The 18,439-nt window shown below is 28.9% G+C and overlaps 1 protein-coding gene and 1 long non-coding RNA gene across 4 annotated transcripts in view; one reads left to right on the top strand and one right to left on the bottom strand.

Moving 5' to 3' along the window:
* LOC105254705 (dopamine D2-like receptor) overlaps positions 1-18,439 on the bottom strand; it is a 206,485-nt gene that overhangs the window by 144,203 nt on the left and 43,843 nt on the right. The gene's annotated exons all lie outside the window — the stretch shown is intronic.
* Positions 7,042-18,439, top strand: part of LOC112638983 — a 77,180-nt gene continuing 65,782 nt past the window's right edge. The window contains exons 1-2 of the long non-coding RNA XR_003123243.1: positions 7,042-7,158; positions 8,851-8,929. This is a non-coding gene — a long non-coding RNA (uncharacterized LOC112638983). The remainder of the gene's footprint in view (positions 7,159-8,850; positions 8,930-18,439) is intronic.

An 18,439-nucleotide genomic window follows, 5' to 3' on the forward strand; every position in this document is an offset into this window, starting at 1 on the left:
TTCTTTTTTCTTAAAAAAGGTAATTATATTTTACATTCTAAAAAAATAGAAGTTATTTCTTTGGAATATAAAATAAAATTATATATGCCTAATTCTTATATATTCACTATAGATTCATTATTATTTTTTATGTATACATGTTTATACATTTTATACCTGTTTTATAGATGTGAAAAACTACGAAATTATATTTGCACGCGTACGCATGCGATACACGTAGAAACATTTGCATGATCAGATTCGAAAGCCGCAGGAAATTCAGTCACGTTGTCGGACATCACCGTGGTAGTATTAGCTAGTGTTAGATTTCAGTCTCGCCTAATCCGTGTGACTGATGGCTTTATGGATTTGAATTTCGGAAACTTGGTGACAATCCAAAATGCTCAATAAATTTATATATAATGCGACAATAAGCAAAGTATCATTTTGCAAAATTATTTGTCATGCATTACAATTAATCCAACAGTATGTCTATGAACGAATGTTCGACTATTTAATATAAATAAATTATATAAATTATATAAATAAATTTATCACAATAAATTATTTAGAGAATTTGCGTATAACAAATTCTGCGAAATTATTACGCTAAATGACACTGTTCAATTATTGAAAATAAAGCTGGATGAAACATAATATTATATTTAATGTAATGTATAATTATATATATTTAATATATATGTGATAAAGATTCATGTTTGTGCACATGCCACATTATAAATCAAAATTATCTATAATTTCGCGTGTAAAACAGTATTTTACAAAAAATTGATATAATTGCTAATTCTCGCGAAGAATTTAATATTAAATAATTAGCTTATAACGTTTTCCTTCATAATAATAATCGTACAAATGTAAAAATGATAAAATGTTCAAAACTTTATTTTTACGATTAATGAACAGTTAAAAAAATCTATCAACATTCTCTTACAATATTTTTTGACAGATCAATCAAAAAATTTCGTCGTCAAATAAAAAATCAATTAGAGGAAATATATTGCCGGATCAATTGTACAATAAACATCTAGTCGCCAGATTTAATTTCCGTCATTTCTCTTCCTCTTTTTCGCCTCTTAATTTGGCTCATCACAAGATTTTCTCGCTTGTATCACGAAAATAAAAATGTCTTTGACCCGTTATAACCAGAGAGATCTCTTCCTTGTGTCTTATTCTTTGCTTCTTTTATTGTGTATCCGCGTACAGACTCGATAAAGATTTTATCAGGTTAATATTTCCTTCCGCGAGCAATATTTTGTAAGAAAGAAAACGGTAAAATATCTATAACAGATAGTTTCCGGGATATATTTTAGCTGGAGTTAACCATTTTACTCGGAGTTGTTGATACTTGCCAAATTCATCTGGCTTTTTCAATTTTGATTCGATGAAATATTTCAGAGTTCTTTCTGAAATATTTCATCGAGTCGCCGAAACGCAATAACTTTAAAAAATCGCATGCTATCTCCAGATGATAAACAATTTTATTTTACGTAAGTAAAATAACACACACAAATATGTGTACGAATGTATATCTGCTTTCTCGATTAATTATCTCACGTCGTCATAAAAAAAAATAACAAAATCTTTACAAATCAATTTAATTATTTAGAAAAAAATTTCCTTTTGCGAATTATTGAAGTCAATTGCAAATTAGAATAAATTATTTAAACGCATTTCACGTTTCGCTTCTAATTGAGTTGGAAATTTTAATCCATCAAAGCGCAAAGCGTAATCTACTTGGCACTGTCATTATAAGAAGTCGGCGTATCCTGAGTCATCAAAATCTAAAATTTAGACACGTCGGGATCCATCGGCGCGTCTTACCATGTCTCTGATATTTAAATCACGAAACGTTATTTCGTCATTCCGCGAGCATCTACATTGCCGGGCGTTAACAAGATTTCTCAGTCACTCGAATTTCCAAGCAAAGCGGCTAGCTTTTGAGAGGAGTACACGTCTTGCTATTCGTGGGAGACGCGCTGAAAGTCATCCCAGGAGCCTATTTCGGCAGCGGCAATGGAATCTCTTTGATCCTGTAGGCGGAACGTCCATCAACAGGTGTACAAGTCGGCGGCTCGAGATATAGAAGGCATCGTGTCTCTCTTTCTCTCTCTTTCTTTCTCTTTTTCTTCTTCTTTTTAATCTTATCTCGTTCTCTCACAAAATAAGAGAATTCACACAGGAACAATTACGTGCTATTTTTAACACTAGTGTACGAGAAAACAATGAACGTATCTGACGGCGAATTGTCCCCTCCAGCCGTACTACTGGTTACAGCGGTTTCCCCTTTGCCATCCGAAATGCGATGCCTTTGATGATGGTCATAGGGTGCTACGACCGCGTATCGATTCCTGTGGGACATCGTTTTGGGAAGCGGGACCGCGCATTAACTATGGCACTGCCACCCCGAACAAGTCCCTTTAACCTCTAATAGTACTCTACGAAATTTTCTACGATTTAATTACTCGGCCTAAAGGAGCAATCTGGATTGAAATTTATTGTAAAATTGACTTATGTTATTAGAGAAAAATTTTTCCAAAGTAAAAATATTGAAAACTGAAAATGCATTTTGCAGCTATTCTTCCATAAATGTTTTAAAGAATCAATATTTTGTTACATTTATAAAGATGCAAATAAATGATGTCTCATTTAATTGTTTCGAAAAATTAATATTATAAATATTTTCATATATCAATTTATGTAAAACTTTTAAATTTTTAGACGTACACAATAATTAAATTACAAAATTAGGTACGAAAAAAAGATATGTTTCTTTTCGTCGCTAAGTGTTAAGAATATTTAAATATATGCAAAATTTTTTGTTGATATATGGTATATATATATATATATATATATATATATATATATATATATTAACGAAAGAAAATAAATATAAAAGCATCAAAGTTTATAAATTTACATCATTATATTATCCTAACCATTTTGTACTTGCGACTATATGATTAATCATATGATTAAGGCTGCAACATCAGTTATTTATAATTGCCACGTTAGCTGTATCACGGCATTTCACAAAATGCTCTTAGACATTTCACGATGCTAGACTAACTAGACTCCATATCATCATTTTACTTAATGTGCTTCGTCGCCTATCTTACCGACCAAATTTGAGAATTTTAATTATATGATTATGATATATAGGTCGAGTTGTTCTCGCGCATATCGTAACTATAATAATATCATTATATTTCTTAATTTTGGCTGCTTTTAAACAATTATCGTGCTACTATTCTGAATTACGAGAAAATAGGTTGATATGACAATATCTTTTCGTTTTTGAAATATGATCTTTGCCATGTCTTTGATGACAGCTAAAGGGTTGATAGGGATATTGATTTTCACATGACAGACATAAAAGACAGACTAATATATACAAAATCTGCAATGCTTGACCTGGAAATTTATACACAAATCGAATATATCCGACTTGTAAGAGCAACAAACTTTATAGCTGTTAATCATGATCTACATATATGCGATTAAATTATAAAAAAGAGAGAAGCGCATTTAAATAAAACTATACAATTAAAGAAAAATTTTTAATATTTCTCTTTTTTTTTCTTATATACATATATATACACACACACACACACACACATATATATATATATATATATATATATATATATATATATATATATATATGTATGTGTGTGTGTGTGTGTGTGTGTGTGTGTGTGTGTGTGTGTGTGTGTGTGTGTGTGTGTGTGTGTGTGTATGGATAGGTGTGTGTGTGTATAATTATTAAAAACCTATTATTTCTTGCGAATTTATAAAATAAAAATTAATTTAACACTCACCAGTATGATGCGCAATAGCGGAGTACACAACACGTAGTAAAATCTGTAACACATAAATATATCCAAGTTTTATATAAAATAGTGTCCCAAATAATTAATATTTTAAGTAATTATTGCACGTATTAAAATATTTTTTTGTTCTTTAAATAAATATTTAATAAAACAATTACATATTTTTGACAAATTTTTCTGGATATAAACTTTCATATATAAAAAAAATATGATAAATATAAATTTAATCTGTATATAACTAATTTAAATATTATAAATCATACATAAATATAAGCAATTTAAATATTTTATGTACAACTACGAAAAAATACTTTAATTACACAATTTTTTATTAAAAATGATTTAACTAATTTAAAATAATATTTTAAATATTTTATATATGTGCACACACACATATATTATATTACCAGAGTAATATAAAATGGATTACTACCTATTTGCAATTAGTTTTACATTTAAAACTATTACAAATAATAAATTAAAAATATTATAAATTACTCATTTTTTATTGTTTCGCAATCGCTCGAAACTTTCCGAGGCCTCTTTCTTCTCTTTTTGTTTATATTTTACTGTTTCTTCTTGGCACTTAGACAATATTTTATACTATACTCACGAAATTTGCACAGTCAATTATGTGATCACGAGTATACTAATTAATAGAATGTAATGATCGCACGACACTTTACAGCACTTTCAACATTAATCATATGCGAAGAGAAAGAGAGAGAGAGAAAGAGAGAGGGGCACGCACTTTACAAAGTAATTCAAAACGAATGTAACAAACTTTAGCAAATTGGAGAAAGATTAATCTAAGTAAAAAATATTATATAAATATAACTATTTTATTCTTCATATTTATGTAGTTCCAAAAGTTTTAAAATTTTGTTGCTATCATAGTAAAATCATATGGTTGATAAGAGATAACTTTTGAGAAGTCAAAATGAGACAAAAAAATACGATACATCGATCGTTTACAAATTATTGTTTTGATTTTATTATGATAACAACAAAATTTTACAACTTCTGTAACTGCGTGTGCATAAAGAACAAGATATTTTATATTCATATGCCATTTTTTATTTAGAGAATGACCTTCCAAATAATCTATCAAAGTTTATACACTCGTTTTCAATCATCCTATATAATAATAAAAAGAGCAATTACGATCCGCTAGACATTGAGAAACACGTGACCAAGTTTATTCGCTATAGTAATTTTATCTCTGTTAGTAACGGAAACGTTCGCATTTTATTTGTTAACGTTAGGGCATCTTTTGCGTTGTAACACGAGTAAATAAATAAAAAATTAAAGTTGAAAATATGGATATATATTTATATATCCATATTTTCAACTGGACAATATTTGGAAATATATATTTGTTATGATATAGTTACATTTATCAATTATTCCTAAAAACAGATTTCGATTGATTAAGTTTCGCGAGAAATAGCTAGATTACAATTGATAATTATGTAAATACCGAATTTATGTAGTATATTATTGAGAAATATTAAAATAATAATGAGATGAGATTAATATCTATCATATTTATCAATTAAATGTCAATTTTAATATAGTTTGATTCGAAATCAATCCGTTCTGTACAATGCACTTCATTAATTAAAAAAATATGAAATATATATATATATGAGACACAACAGTTTCACTCCGACACTACGCAATATTATACGAATCAAATTAATAATGAGTTTTAACATGCGCTAAACTATCAGAAATAATTAGAATTTAATATTGCAAGTATAGTAAATTTCGTATGCAAAACTCTTGCAAAATACATATTATTAATAAACAATCGATATATCTTTTTTCGTTACTTGAATAAAGAAATAGCCGTTGTCGCAATTTATTCCGCAAAATATTCTTATATTTTCTTTTATTTCATTTACACGAGAATTAATCAATTGTGCGTATTAATTATTAATTTGTAATAATTATAGAAAATCACCGTATTTCGAAGGATAATAAAACAATATGCAAAATGGTTCGCATCGTTGTTCATCATCTTTCGCTGCACGAATGACAATAAAATAACTGCGTACAATAGTACGCTACAAGAAACGAATTCCGAATGTATGATAGTTAATTACGTCGTCCTGACAAAATATTTTATACAATACAAAATAAATATATGCAGAATTTCATTCCTTCAACTCAAATTTAATCATTAATAAATCGTTGATATATCGTTTTTTGTTTCCGTAATCACTCGATTCATGAATTCATCATGTTTAATAATGTTTTATCGATTCGAAAATAATTAGAAAATGGCCAAAAATTCAGAGCACGAGAGACAACATATATTTGAAGTATATCAAATATATTTAAAGAACTCATTATTTCTCCTAAATATTGCAAACAACGATTTATAGTGTTTCTATCCTTCGTCTCTCATTTCGTTTCTTCAAATTAATATATATCAAAAGAATTACCTGGTTTGATAAATTGTTGCCTCGGTTTAGGTCGATCACGAGTTATCAATCACAAGAGTTCACTACGCGAGAAAATAATCACTAATAATTATAGCACGTCTATGAATTTTCAATTGACTAATCGTTCGTAAGAGAATAATATCGCGTTTAGGAATAGCACACTATTTTTTCACGATCGTAATTCGATAGCTAACACGACACACGAAACGCGGCAAACTCAGGATTTATAAACTCCTTTATTGAAATTTATACCGGCGTTAATAACGCCATCTGCAAGTCCTTCGAATAATATAAATTATCTTCTGAAAATCAACTTGGTGAATCAAAATCGATAGATCAAATACGCTGGAAGACATGTGTTACAATATATTGTCAATTCTAGTGTCAATTAACCGTTTAACTATTTAATTATTTATTGGAATTTGATCTATACGTATTTGATCTATCGTACTTTGATCCACCATGTTGATTTTTTCGAAAGATAGTTCACATTATCTGAAGACAAACTTTTAGATGGCGCTAACAAATTTTAATAAAGGAGTTTACAAACTCTGGTCAGGCTAGTATTACATTTGTCGTACGACAAATTTTTTAAGCACGTTGATTGGCTGCGGGATAAAAAGTTTCTAAAGTTCAAAAAATTACTATCCAATGGCCAATCAATATGCTTGCAATCAATATGTAAAAATTTGTCGGAAGACGAATGTGAGATCAAGCCTCACATCTTAACTGCTTGAAGGTCGCCGCGCGAGTGACGAGGTGATACGTTATCGTGTTACCGGACACGTATACTTCGCGCGTCGAACAAAAAAACGAAATTCCTGAGTTACTACGTCATTCGCGCGGCGTCACTCGAGTGGAAAGATGCGAGATATTTCGTAAGTGTCGTTATTAATGGAATATTATCTATCAAACAATCGCGAGAGAGATACCGTGAGGTACTTGTGATTGATAACCTATAACCTAAGCCGAGGCAACAGGATATATATATATATATATATATATATATATATATATATATATATATATATATATTATTTCCTTTTACAATCAATTAACAATGGACAATTTATAAACGCGTGCCGAAACGACGATTATTTATCAGAATAAGTATTTTTCGCGATACGTTTATTTGAAATAAAAATTGACCGGGAACTATTAATCATTATTTCATTGCGAAAATAAATATAATTCAAATATATTTGGCGCTTTCAATTCTTCGTAATTTTTTCATGATTTTATCGACCAAAAATGCATCATGATATACAAATTTTGAGATTGAATGGCTAAAGTAATTAAAAAATCATAATTAATTAAACTTATTGATTGAGATTGAGAGAAGGATATTCTGCATACATTTATTTTGCACTGTAATGTTTTGTGATGGCAAGAAATTTGCCATCGACGATTTATTAACTATCATATACACGTATATTCGTGGCACTGTTTCGTCTTTCGACAGGTAGCGCGCAGTTATTTACGTGTCGCTCGTAACCTTGTCATTCGTGCGGCGACACTCGAGCCGGTAGGCACGCTGCGAATTTCACTTGTATTATTCTTCATAAAACGCGATCTCCTTCTCCTTTCCTTTTCATAATTATTACAATTATGATTATCAGTACACGAAATTGATTACTTTCACGATAAAAAATAACGAGACGTAAAACGGAATCGTGACGTAGTTTCATTCGAGTAATGAAAAAGCATGATATATCGATTGTTTATTAATAGCACATATATTTTGCGATATTTTTATGCATTCAAAATTTACCGTACTTGCAATATTAGATTTCGATTATTTACTTCTTAACAATCTTTTGTATCTTAACTCGATTCGTGTAGTATTGCGTAGTATCGAAGTAAAGTCACTGTCATATGCATATATATTTTTACATTTTTCAATTAATGAAACATTGTACAGGATGCAATATCGATAGATTCCCAATCGAATGTTAAAATCGGCGTGTAATTTGATTGGAATTTAATAAAGTGAGGCTGTCGTTAATCCGGTATTTTAATTTACTTTACCAATCTTTCTTGATTAATTTGCATCATATATAAATTCGGCGTTTACATATACATCGTTGTAATTTGTCTAGGCGCGCATCTCGTGACATTTATTCAATCCAAGTTTGTCATGTGAATGATTGACAAATCTAACTACGTATTTCCGAATATTGTCCGTAGATATGCAGCTTTAATTTTCACTTGTATATTTATTCACTTGCAACGCAAAATTACTCCGACAATAAAATACGGGCGTATTTGTTAACAACAGAGATAATAGCGAATAAATTTGGTCGCATGATTTTTGTCGAGAGCGTCGTGATTTAATTGCTCTTTTATTCTTATATAATAAAGTGCGCGTCCCTCTCTCTCTCTGTCTCTCTCTCTTTTCATATTTATTTCCCTCTCTTTTCTCTCTCCCTTTCTCCCTGCCTCCTCTCTCGCGATTGTCGGGAGTGTCGGGAGTGCCGTACAAAATATCGCGCGATCGTTATATTCTATCAATAAATATATGCGTGATCGTAATTAATCGTGCAATTTTCGTAAATGTCGTATAAATATAGTGTTAGTGCAACGAAGAAACAGCAAAAGGGGAGAAAAGAAGACTCGGAGCAGTTTTGGACGACGACGAAACAACCTAGAGTGAGTAATTTATAACATTTTTTATTTGTTAGATGTAAAATTAAGCATGTCTCCATGGTAATAATCCATTTCATATTACTATGTAAAGTATGTGTGTGCACATATATAAAATATTTAAAATTTCATTTTAAATTATTTAAAGCACTTAATAAAATATTTTCAGTAATTAATATTTTTTAAAGATACATATATAAAATATTTAAATATTGCTTTTATATATATATATATATATATATATATATGTATATATATATATATTTATGAACATTTAAATTGGTTACATACAAATTAAATTTTTATTTATCATATCTCAGAAAAAAATTAATACAAAATAAGTATTTTTTAAATATAATGTAATTGTTTTGTTAAATATCTGCTCACATAGAACATATAGAAAATTCTATTCGCGCAATATTATTTTTTAAAATATTAATTATTTTAGACACTATTCAATATGCGTATAATTTGGATATATTTGTAAGTTATAAATTACATGTGCTGCATACTATAACTTCTGCATCGTACCAGCGAATGCTAAATTCTTTTATCTTTAAATATCAAAATAATAGTTGTACAATAATTATATGTACAAGATAAATATCAAACAAATGGCAAGATTAAAGTCGAAAGATTAGTCTTTTTCTGTAACTCATAACAGTAAGAATTTGTATTTGCAGTAATAATACATAATGTAGTAATAAAATATATTTTGTGCCGGTTCTTAATATGAACTTTGTGTATCTAAATTCATATTTTTATAATTATATATATTGTATATAAAATACAAAAATGCTTGAAATAAATAAGTAAATACAGTTATGGATGAGTTGTTTTTGATAAATATATTTGATAAATACATCTTGCTATTCGGTACACGCGAATAATTAAATGTAAAACATAATTATTTATTATTGTTATAATTTGAAATTAAATTACACAAATACTTTTGACGAATCAAATTTATCAAAGTTAAAGAAATCAAATAAAAGAAAAATTTTTTATAAATTTATTACAAACTTCCTTACTACGTAAATAATAACAATATTGCATGCACGTTCTTTTATAATTGATTTAGTAATGATTATGATTTTGTAGAAATATATAAACAAAAGATCATATCGACCTTTTATAAGGCTCAACGAGCCGACAAACGAAATTCGCACGACTCTCACGCTCCCCTAAAATCTTCAGCTTTTCTCGAAGAACCCTTGTGTGACGTACTCTGCTGAGCCGAGTGCTCCAGCATAGCAGGATTTATGAAACACAAGCGATTTTCTCTAAAACGCTTCGAAACGTGAGTGGCGTACGTGCCTTTCGCTCGTGGAGTTGATCTAAAATTTGATTAATCCGCATCTTGATTCCACTTGATCTCACTTACCACACGTTTTGCAAACTTGTTGACACATACTCCACTTATAATATTAATTTGTTTTTAATCAAAAAAATTTATAAGCACCTAAAAGTTTTATGAAATAGCACAATTGCTCATTTTCTTTAACATAATTATATATAAATACACATACGCACACATATACACGCAGATTATATATTATACATTTATATATTAAAAAACTGTTTTCTTACGTAAGAATGTATATCCTAAAATCAACTGATTACATTACTATTCAGAAAACAAGATTTTTGCAAATAATTTTAAAGTTTTAAAAAGAAAGTTAAAAAAGAATATTTACTTTCAATGTTTAGTTTATACACTGCATCATTTTTCAACTTCGCTACTATCGTATAGTTTATTTCATTGTTACAGGCATGAGTAAAAAAATTTATGCTAAAGATAATTCATTATTTGACGTACTGTTTAATTAACAAATTTATAATATAACTTGCAATAGACAAGTTCAGAAATCGGGATGTATCGCGAATTTGTGCGAACTCCTTTATTTTTCCATTTAAACATATTTCAGTAATCGATAAACGAGAATTTAAATCGGAGCGGAGAATATCTGATGGATCCCTAGAGGCATTTCTTTCTTATAAAACCTACGATCTGGCAAGTTCATTTCCTGAGCTTAACTTGCAACGTGGATGATTGATCAAGTTCAGATTACAGTTTAATAGTAGAGCACCTGATTGATACATTGCAGTTGAAGACTATAATAAGTGGGTATCAATAACATCAATTTAAATCTTCAGATCATCTAAATTGCGGATAAAAAAAAATTTCGATATTCTGTTCACAGAAACTGCTGTTAGAGTATTTTTTTTCATTAAATTTAAATTGATTCATTTTTTGCACTTCAAGCTCTATAACAATGTATTACTTTTAAGAATAATTGTAATATAAAAAAGATACAATTATTATTAATTATTCAATTATTTACTATAAATCATTAACTGATATATATTATTTCAAGCTAGTCAAGAATTCTCAGTTTCAAATTTCACAAAATATATGCGATAAATATATAAATATATAATAAATATATAAAATAAAATTGACTTTGTTTTAAGCCTATAAAATAATAATCAACAAATAAATCAATAATATAAGATTTAAAAATGAGTGCGCTATATATCATAGTCTGTCTATAAAACGATTTTCGACTGCTCTTCAAGAGGCAATCTCGGAACCCTTCCAAATCTCAATACCAAAGGCTTCCTTCCCGTGAGGCGTGACCCGGGGCCTAAAACGTGAGAATATCTCTGATTAGATCGATCTTCGCGCTTATTCAACATTTTATTCACACGCATGAAATTTTTTCTCTGACCTGTTAACTCTTTTAAGAATATTACACTATTATACTTGTCAAAACAGATAATCTCAGTGACATTTGACATTTGGCCATTATGTCATCTCACAAACAATGCATAAATGCAATAAAATGTAGAATAAATTAATAGTGATCTAATATAGGATAAATAATAGTGTTATTTATACTAATATACATGTCTTTATTATATATATATATATATATATATATATATATATTTATTTATATATTTTTATAAGGAGCTTTAGATATACTCTCAGAATCATTTAATAGAAATTATGAAATTTTGTTAATAGTCATAATAACTTACCATATAATATGTGTATATTCGATGGTACAATTTGCTAATATTTCAAATGTTTACATTTATTGTTCACGATAGTTCTGAATGAATGCTATTTCTCGAAATAATCGAAACAAATATGATTTACTAGAGCAAGGATTTTTATTTATTTGTTATTATTACAGAATTTTATTCGCAATAAGCATGATTGAATGCGGGCTATAATTGATTTAATAGGATATTTGCACGGTTGTTAGTTTCAGCCATCGCTTATAACGTACGTTCTTTGTCCTTCGAGGGTCCCAGAACTTTCCTGAACTACGGACACTTTCCCTTAGTTCTATTTAGGTCTCCATTCATCACTCAGTATGAAATTAAGGAGAGAAACACGAGGAGTAAGATGTATGCTCCATCGTAAACTTATTATAAAAGACAATACAGTACATTATTAACAAAATCGTTCTCTATTTTATTTCGACAAAAATAGTGAAAATAAATTATATTTAATTTATCCTTATCAGAATAATTTTTACACTTTTAAACAAAGGAGATACTCTGGTCTAAAATCGCTAGAAACATACATTATTTCTTTTTAAATATTTCAATTTTTAGATAAAATTCGGTTTTGAAGAAATCAAATTTCTACTAAATAATTGCTTATTGTTAGATCATTGCAGATAGATTATTGCATAATAAAAAAATTGCCTACTATAAATATTACCTACTATCTATATGATATAATAAAAAGAATAAAAATTACCTACTATAAAGAGATACTTGGAAAGAACGTTATTTTTAATTTTTTTTAACACTCTTTGAACAAAGCATTTTTGATACATGTTTATTTTTAGAACAAAGCATTTTTGTGGATACATTAAAAAAAAACTTTTTCTTGTTTTAACCTGGAAAATTTTCCTTTAAATTTTTTTAATATTTTTTAAAAACATGTATACATAGAATTTTTGAATTAATAAAATTTTTTAACATTAATTGATCAAATTAATTAAACTTGTTTTTTTCACAAATGTTGCTAATAAGATACATATAACGGCTGCATTGTAATTCATAACAATTATGCAGAATTGTACATTACGTACAACATGTATGCATGATCAAATGAGACAAATGGATGGTATATTTATATGGATGGTATATTTATATCGAATAAATGGAACCAACTAAAATGAATTGGCTGCCACAAAACGTTTCGTTAAATCTCCCATGTAAAGCGCAGTGTGATTTTTTTCAACCGATAAAGCCACAATAATCGAAATTTTGTTGTGCAAAGTTACGTCAATTGTCGAACATTCGTCGAGGGGTAGCCTTGCGGCGATTTATCATTTCACCGTATGCATAAATATAGTACCCAGTAGAAAAACTATGTCTGTGGTATACGTGTTTCACGTTCCAGTCGAATACATTTTGTGGAATTGCGCGGGAATTTCGTTTAATGAATATTATTTGTTTCATAACAATGTATTTCAGAAATTTATGATTTTCTCGAACTATAGAAAATACGAAGCTTGAATTATAAACAAGATATAATACATATTATAAGTACACTTATTATGAAATAATATAGCTGTTAATAAAATAAGCTTCTTCTATCATTATTACTATTATTATTATTATTACGATAAAAACGTGAAACTTTAATATACATGGTTTATAAATATCATGGGTATTTTATATATATGTGTTATATATATGTGTGTGTGTGTGTGTGTGTGTGTGTGTGTGTGTGTGTATTATGTATGTATATATGTATATCATATAGATAGAAGATATTAATATTTTTTGATATAAAAGAGAGAGAAAAAAAACAGCAATATAGCCGAGATTGCCGTGCAACAATATTTATATTGCCGCAATTTAAAATGAATTTTACGGCTGCAAAGTTTGCGAACAGTTTACAATCCTACTGTACATAATTACGCTATTCTATATTTCACAACCCGACCTAACGCTTAATCAAGTTTCTCTCAAAATGGTTGTTTCTCATGTAACACCGTCTTTGTCTGGGAGCGTTATAGAATTTACACATTGCATAACACATTGCATAATCCATGCCTAACAATATATTTCGTTTGAACAATAGGTATTTCGTATTGAGCTCTTTTCCTTTCAATTAACCGAATACGATACACTAAAAATCAATCCGAATTTTCCGTGGACTTTTATCGTGCAGCGGTTAAAACTTAGTGGTGAACATCATTAGAGCATCGTTCAGAAAATCGTGAAGGGTCCTAGACAAAAAAGAGAAAAAGAGAAGAAAGAGAGAGAGTAAATAGAAACAACAGTCTCAGTTGTTCGCGGTCGAAAGATCGGGGAGACTATCAGAGAGGAAAAACGGAGATGGAAAAATAGATGCGGGAAGAGCAAATAGCAGTTTGGAAGTAGGACGCACATTTTGACGGGAATGTCGTCTCAACTTCAGCGAAAATTCTCAACCAGAAAGTACCAAACATTCTGCTATTGGTATAAAGCGAATTCAAAAAGGGATAATACTTTAGTTAATCGTACACGATTTGTTCGAGAGTAATCGTATTTACTTAACAAAATTTAAGCCTTAAAAACGCGCGAATTATTCGATATATATTTATAAAATTTTCGATATATTTATAAAATTTTTAATATTATACACATATATAAATCGAATATATTATGCTAGAAATACATTAAAATATATTTTAAATATTCGAATATATTATGCTAGAAATACATCAAAAATATTTGTTAAATATTACATTATATTATTGAATAATTTGTTTCTTTAGATGAGCATCTATATATCGTTTCTATAAAACAGCCGAAAGATTTTTCTAAATTAGTTCACAGTTCAAAATCAGAGCTCAAATCTGTGATGAATATTTTAATCGAGAAATATTTTAATGAATATTTTAATGAATTTTTTCATCACTGTTTAAATATTAGTTTTGTCTTGCATTGTCGAAACGAGAAATAATATTTCCGCAGAGAGAGATTGCAACTTAAAACACGGAAATGTACGTACTATAAAATCTCATAAATCTAGAAAGCACATTCATGTGTAAAATAGTAAATTTGTCGCATTCTATGCTCAATTCTCTCTTGCATCTTGGCGGTAAAAGATGATTTTGTTGCCAAAGGATTGCAACTAAAAATTCGTAGCGCGCGTGAATTTATTCATAGAAATTTTTCCCAACATATAAAAAATATTTGATATTTCACTCTTTAAATTAAAATAATTTAGATATATATTGTTTGAAGATTTAGTAATACAAAATCTAAAATATAGTATAGTATCTCAAAAACAGGAAAAGGATTGCTTAGGATTGATCGTTTTCTATTAAGTAGCGGACCCATTTACCTTTTAGAAGCTCTCATAAATTTTCCCGGTGTTTTATCGAGACGAGAGCAAGCCGAGAATAAGAACAAGTAAAAGAAAATAAAAGCTGTTTTTGACGTCAAAGCTAAAGTATTAGATATAGATGAAATATTCGATGTTAAGGCTTCAGATTCGCTCGCAATATAAAAGAGAAGAGCCTTTCTTTAAGGAAAATTCTTCCCATTAATGAGGAAATATTATACATCATCCTATCTCTTAATTGTGCTATTAAGTGTGGTTTAATCGTTTTTTATTTTTATTTAATTTTATTTTTATCAAAATTTATTCGACTTCCTTCGTTCAACAAAAAGAAAAATTAAATTTTCCATTTCTCTAAGTAAAGAAAAAAATGTTTGGAAAAATGTTTAAATGTTTGGAAACTCAGTAGTACACAGTAAAAAATAAAATGTTAATTATAACATTTTTCACATATTCGAGAAAGTCCACTGTAAATTTTAAGTTAAAATAACGCATTTATCGTATCTTACTTATTGACAAACTAAAAATATTAAATAATTGGCATAATACTCTTTATTTATTTTTGTTATTGTGACTTTAATGTAAAAATAACATACAAATTAATTAAAAATTACATGAAAAAATAGTTACAATAACTCGTAAGAATTGTTGAAAAACATTATTTACATTGATTAACATATAATAATAATTATTTTGCCTTAAATTATTTGTAGTAGAAACAGTTGATTTTAGTAAATTTGATTATTTTATATGTCAAAGTTCAGGATTATTCGAAGATTTACTTTAACTTTTCTTAGAATGTCAAACTAACTTTGAAACATGTTTATTGTTTAAAATGATTATGTTAAAAATATTCAAAATAATATTCCATTTCTAACAGACACATACAAAGTGTTAAGTTATAAAGGTGACATAAATGTAACACATGAAAACGTTATAAAAATAATAACATATCAGTTGTATGTTAATTTTACATTGAAGTACTAATCAAAACGTGGTAACACAAGAAAACTTCAACATATGTTGGACGCACAATTTTTTACTGTGTAGTTTATAACTTTCAATTATTCTAACTATACAAAAGGAGGTGCGTTTTCATATAATACCACGTCGATTGATCGTTTTGATGATATACGTGTGCACCAAGCGCAAGCATAGGTACACGTGCATCTCGTACGCATTGGATGTTACCACTTCATTAACAAGTTACCCATTGCCAGCCTCTCGCGGAAACCGGATCGCGGTCCGATACAGATTACGGTATAATCTAACGGACCGACTGTACATACTGCGGAAATGTCGATATTTACAGCGCGGCGACTGTAATTCAAGTACGCATAGAGAGGCGGATGTGCACGGATATATCACGATCGCGCGAAAGTGCTTCGCGATTCGATCGGCTTCAAGCAAGCCGGGGAGGGTCTATCGCGTTGCACGTGCAAGTCGGGGAGATAATGGTATCGCGCCCCGGATGTGTGGGTGTGCTGGGGGTGCGAGTGTTCCCCGAGTGTCTCGCTGAATATTTTGGCCGTTCTCCAGACTGCACGAATAATGACGAACCGATCGCGTCGCGTCTAATTAGGTCAGAGAGAGCGCACGAATCGAAATTGTGTATCATTTCCACCCCTGCTAGGCAACTGCTCGCACTTATCGCTCGTTTTCCGATACATCGGATCGCATTTCTATAACGCTTGCGAATCAATTTGCGTACAGGATGGATTAATAAACGCGATATTCCTGCGCGGATAAACAGTAAAAATTGCTTTAAATTAACGATTGGAAAGTTCGTAGTGATGTATAAATGTATTTTGTCAAGACATATAGAAACGCAACGGTATAATAATTAAAGAAAAATAGAAATCGGAAAGATCGTTAATCTTGACGATATTCAAATGTCAAACTTTATTTTTATTTAACAATTTTAATCTCGTGGATTTATAAAACGTTTTAACTTTTAGAAATATTAAATTGAATCTAGTTTTATTACATCGAAAAAGGAATTCGACATTTTAATATCTAGGAAAAAATAAATATGTCAAATATATAGTATTAATGTAACATACGAAATTCTATTTTAAACGCTGACTTTGATTTTTCGGATTGGCTTGGATTTAAACACACTGCAATTTCAGTGAGCAATTAAATAACCGAAAAAACTACAACTGAATATTAAAAAAGCAGTAATATCTATTTATAAATTGCGATTATTTAACACATCTTTTATTAAAATTTTTTGCATGTTTGAAGCTCTTATTTTGTGTGTAGAAACTCATAAATAATTAAGAATTCTAATTTTATTTATAAGTATTCCATTAATTTCTGATAATTTAAATGGAAGAAAATACTTCAAAACTAATATTTACGCAGCGTCTCTCTTCGCAATATTTCCTTTGTATTTTTTTCGTTAGATTTTCAAAAACTTCGAGCTTTACCTAAGTTTTAGAACAAGTTTTACGTTTTCTTTCTAAGTTTAAAAAAAGTTTTAAAACTGATTTAAAATAAAGAACTTTTGACTAGTGCCTTATTTCAATTCTTGTACTATGGGTGCGTTTGTTTATGCTTATTTTATTTTAATCAATATTTTTTGCTTTTAAATGGTTGAACTCTTTCTAGATCTCATGTAAAGCTATAAATCTTTGAAAATCCAATAGAAAATGAGAGGAAAAATATCATAGGACAAAGTAAAACGAATTTGACGTTTTAATTTGTTGAAACATTTCTTTCTATGATTAAAATATTAAAACTATTTGATTAACATTAAAAACTACAAAATTATTAAAAATAAAGATAAAACTGTTAATTTATGAATTTCCGCAAAATGATACAAAATAATAACTTTAATATATAAACTTTCTTTTTATTAATTTAACAGTTTGATCGGATTTTCGGATAACTACAATATTTTGATGCATTTCTGGCTGACAGCAACAGCATGAAGGACATGCAACACATATCGTTTCTATACATTGTGTGTGTGTATGTGTGTATACACGTCATTGTTTTTTACAGATTTAATAATAAAGCTAAGAAAAATTTCAAATAACCCGGAGAAACATATATAGTTTTACGAGCACTATAGTCGCATAGGTGCACGAGCTTCGGGCTAACAATAAGTTCAACCACATTCTAGACTAGATATTAATCCAACCGGT

The sequence above is a fragment of the Camponotus floridanus genome, unplaced genomic scaffold (genome assembly GCF_003227725.1).
Source record: "Camponotus floridanus strain SB8 unplaced genomic scaffold, Cflo_v7.5 scaffold42, whole genome shotgun sequence".
Taxonomy (NCBI): domain Eukaryota; kingdom Metazoa; phylum Arthropoda; class Insecta; order Hymenoptera; family Formicidae; genus Camponotus; species Camponotus floridanus.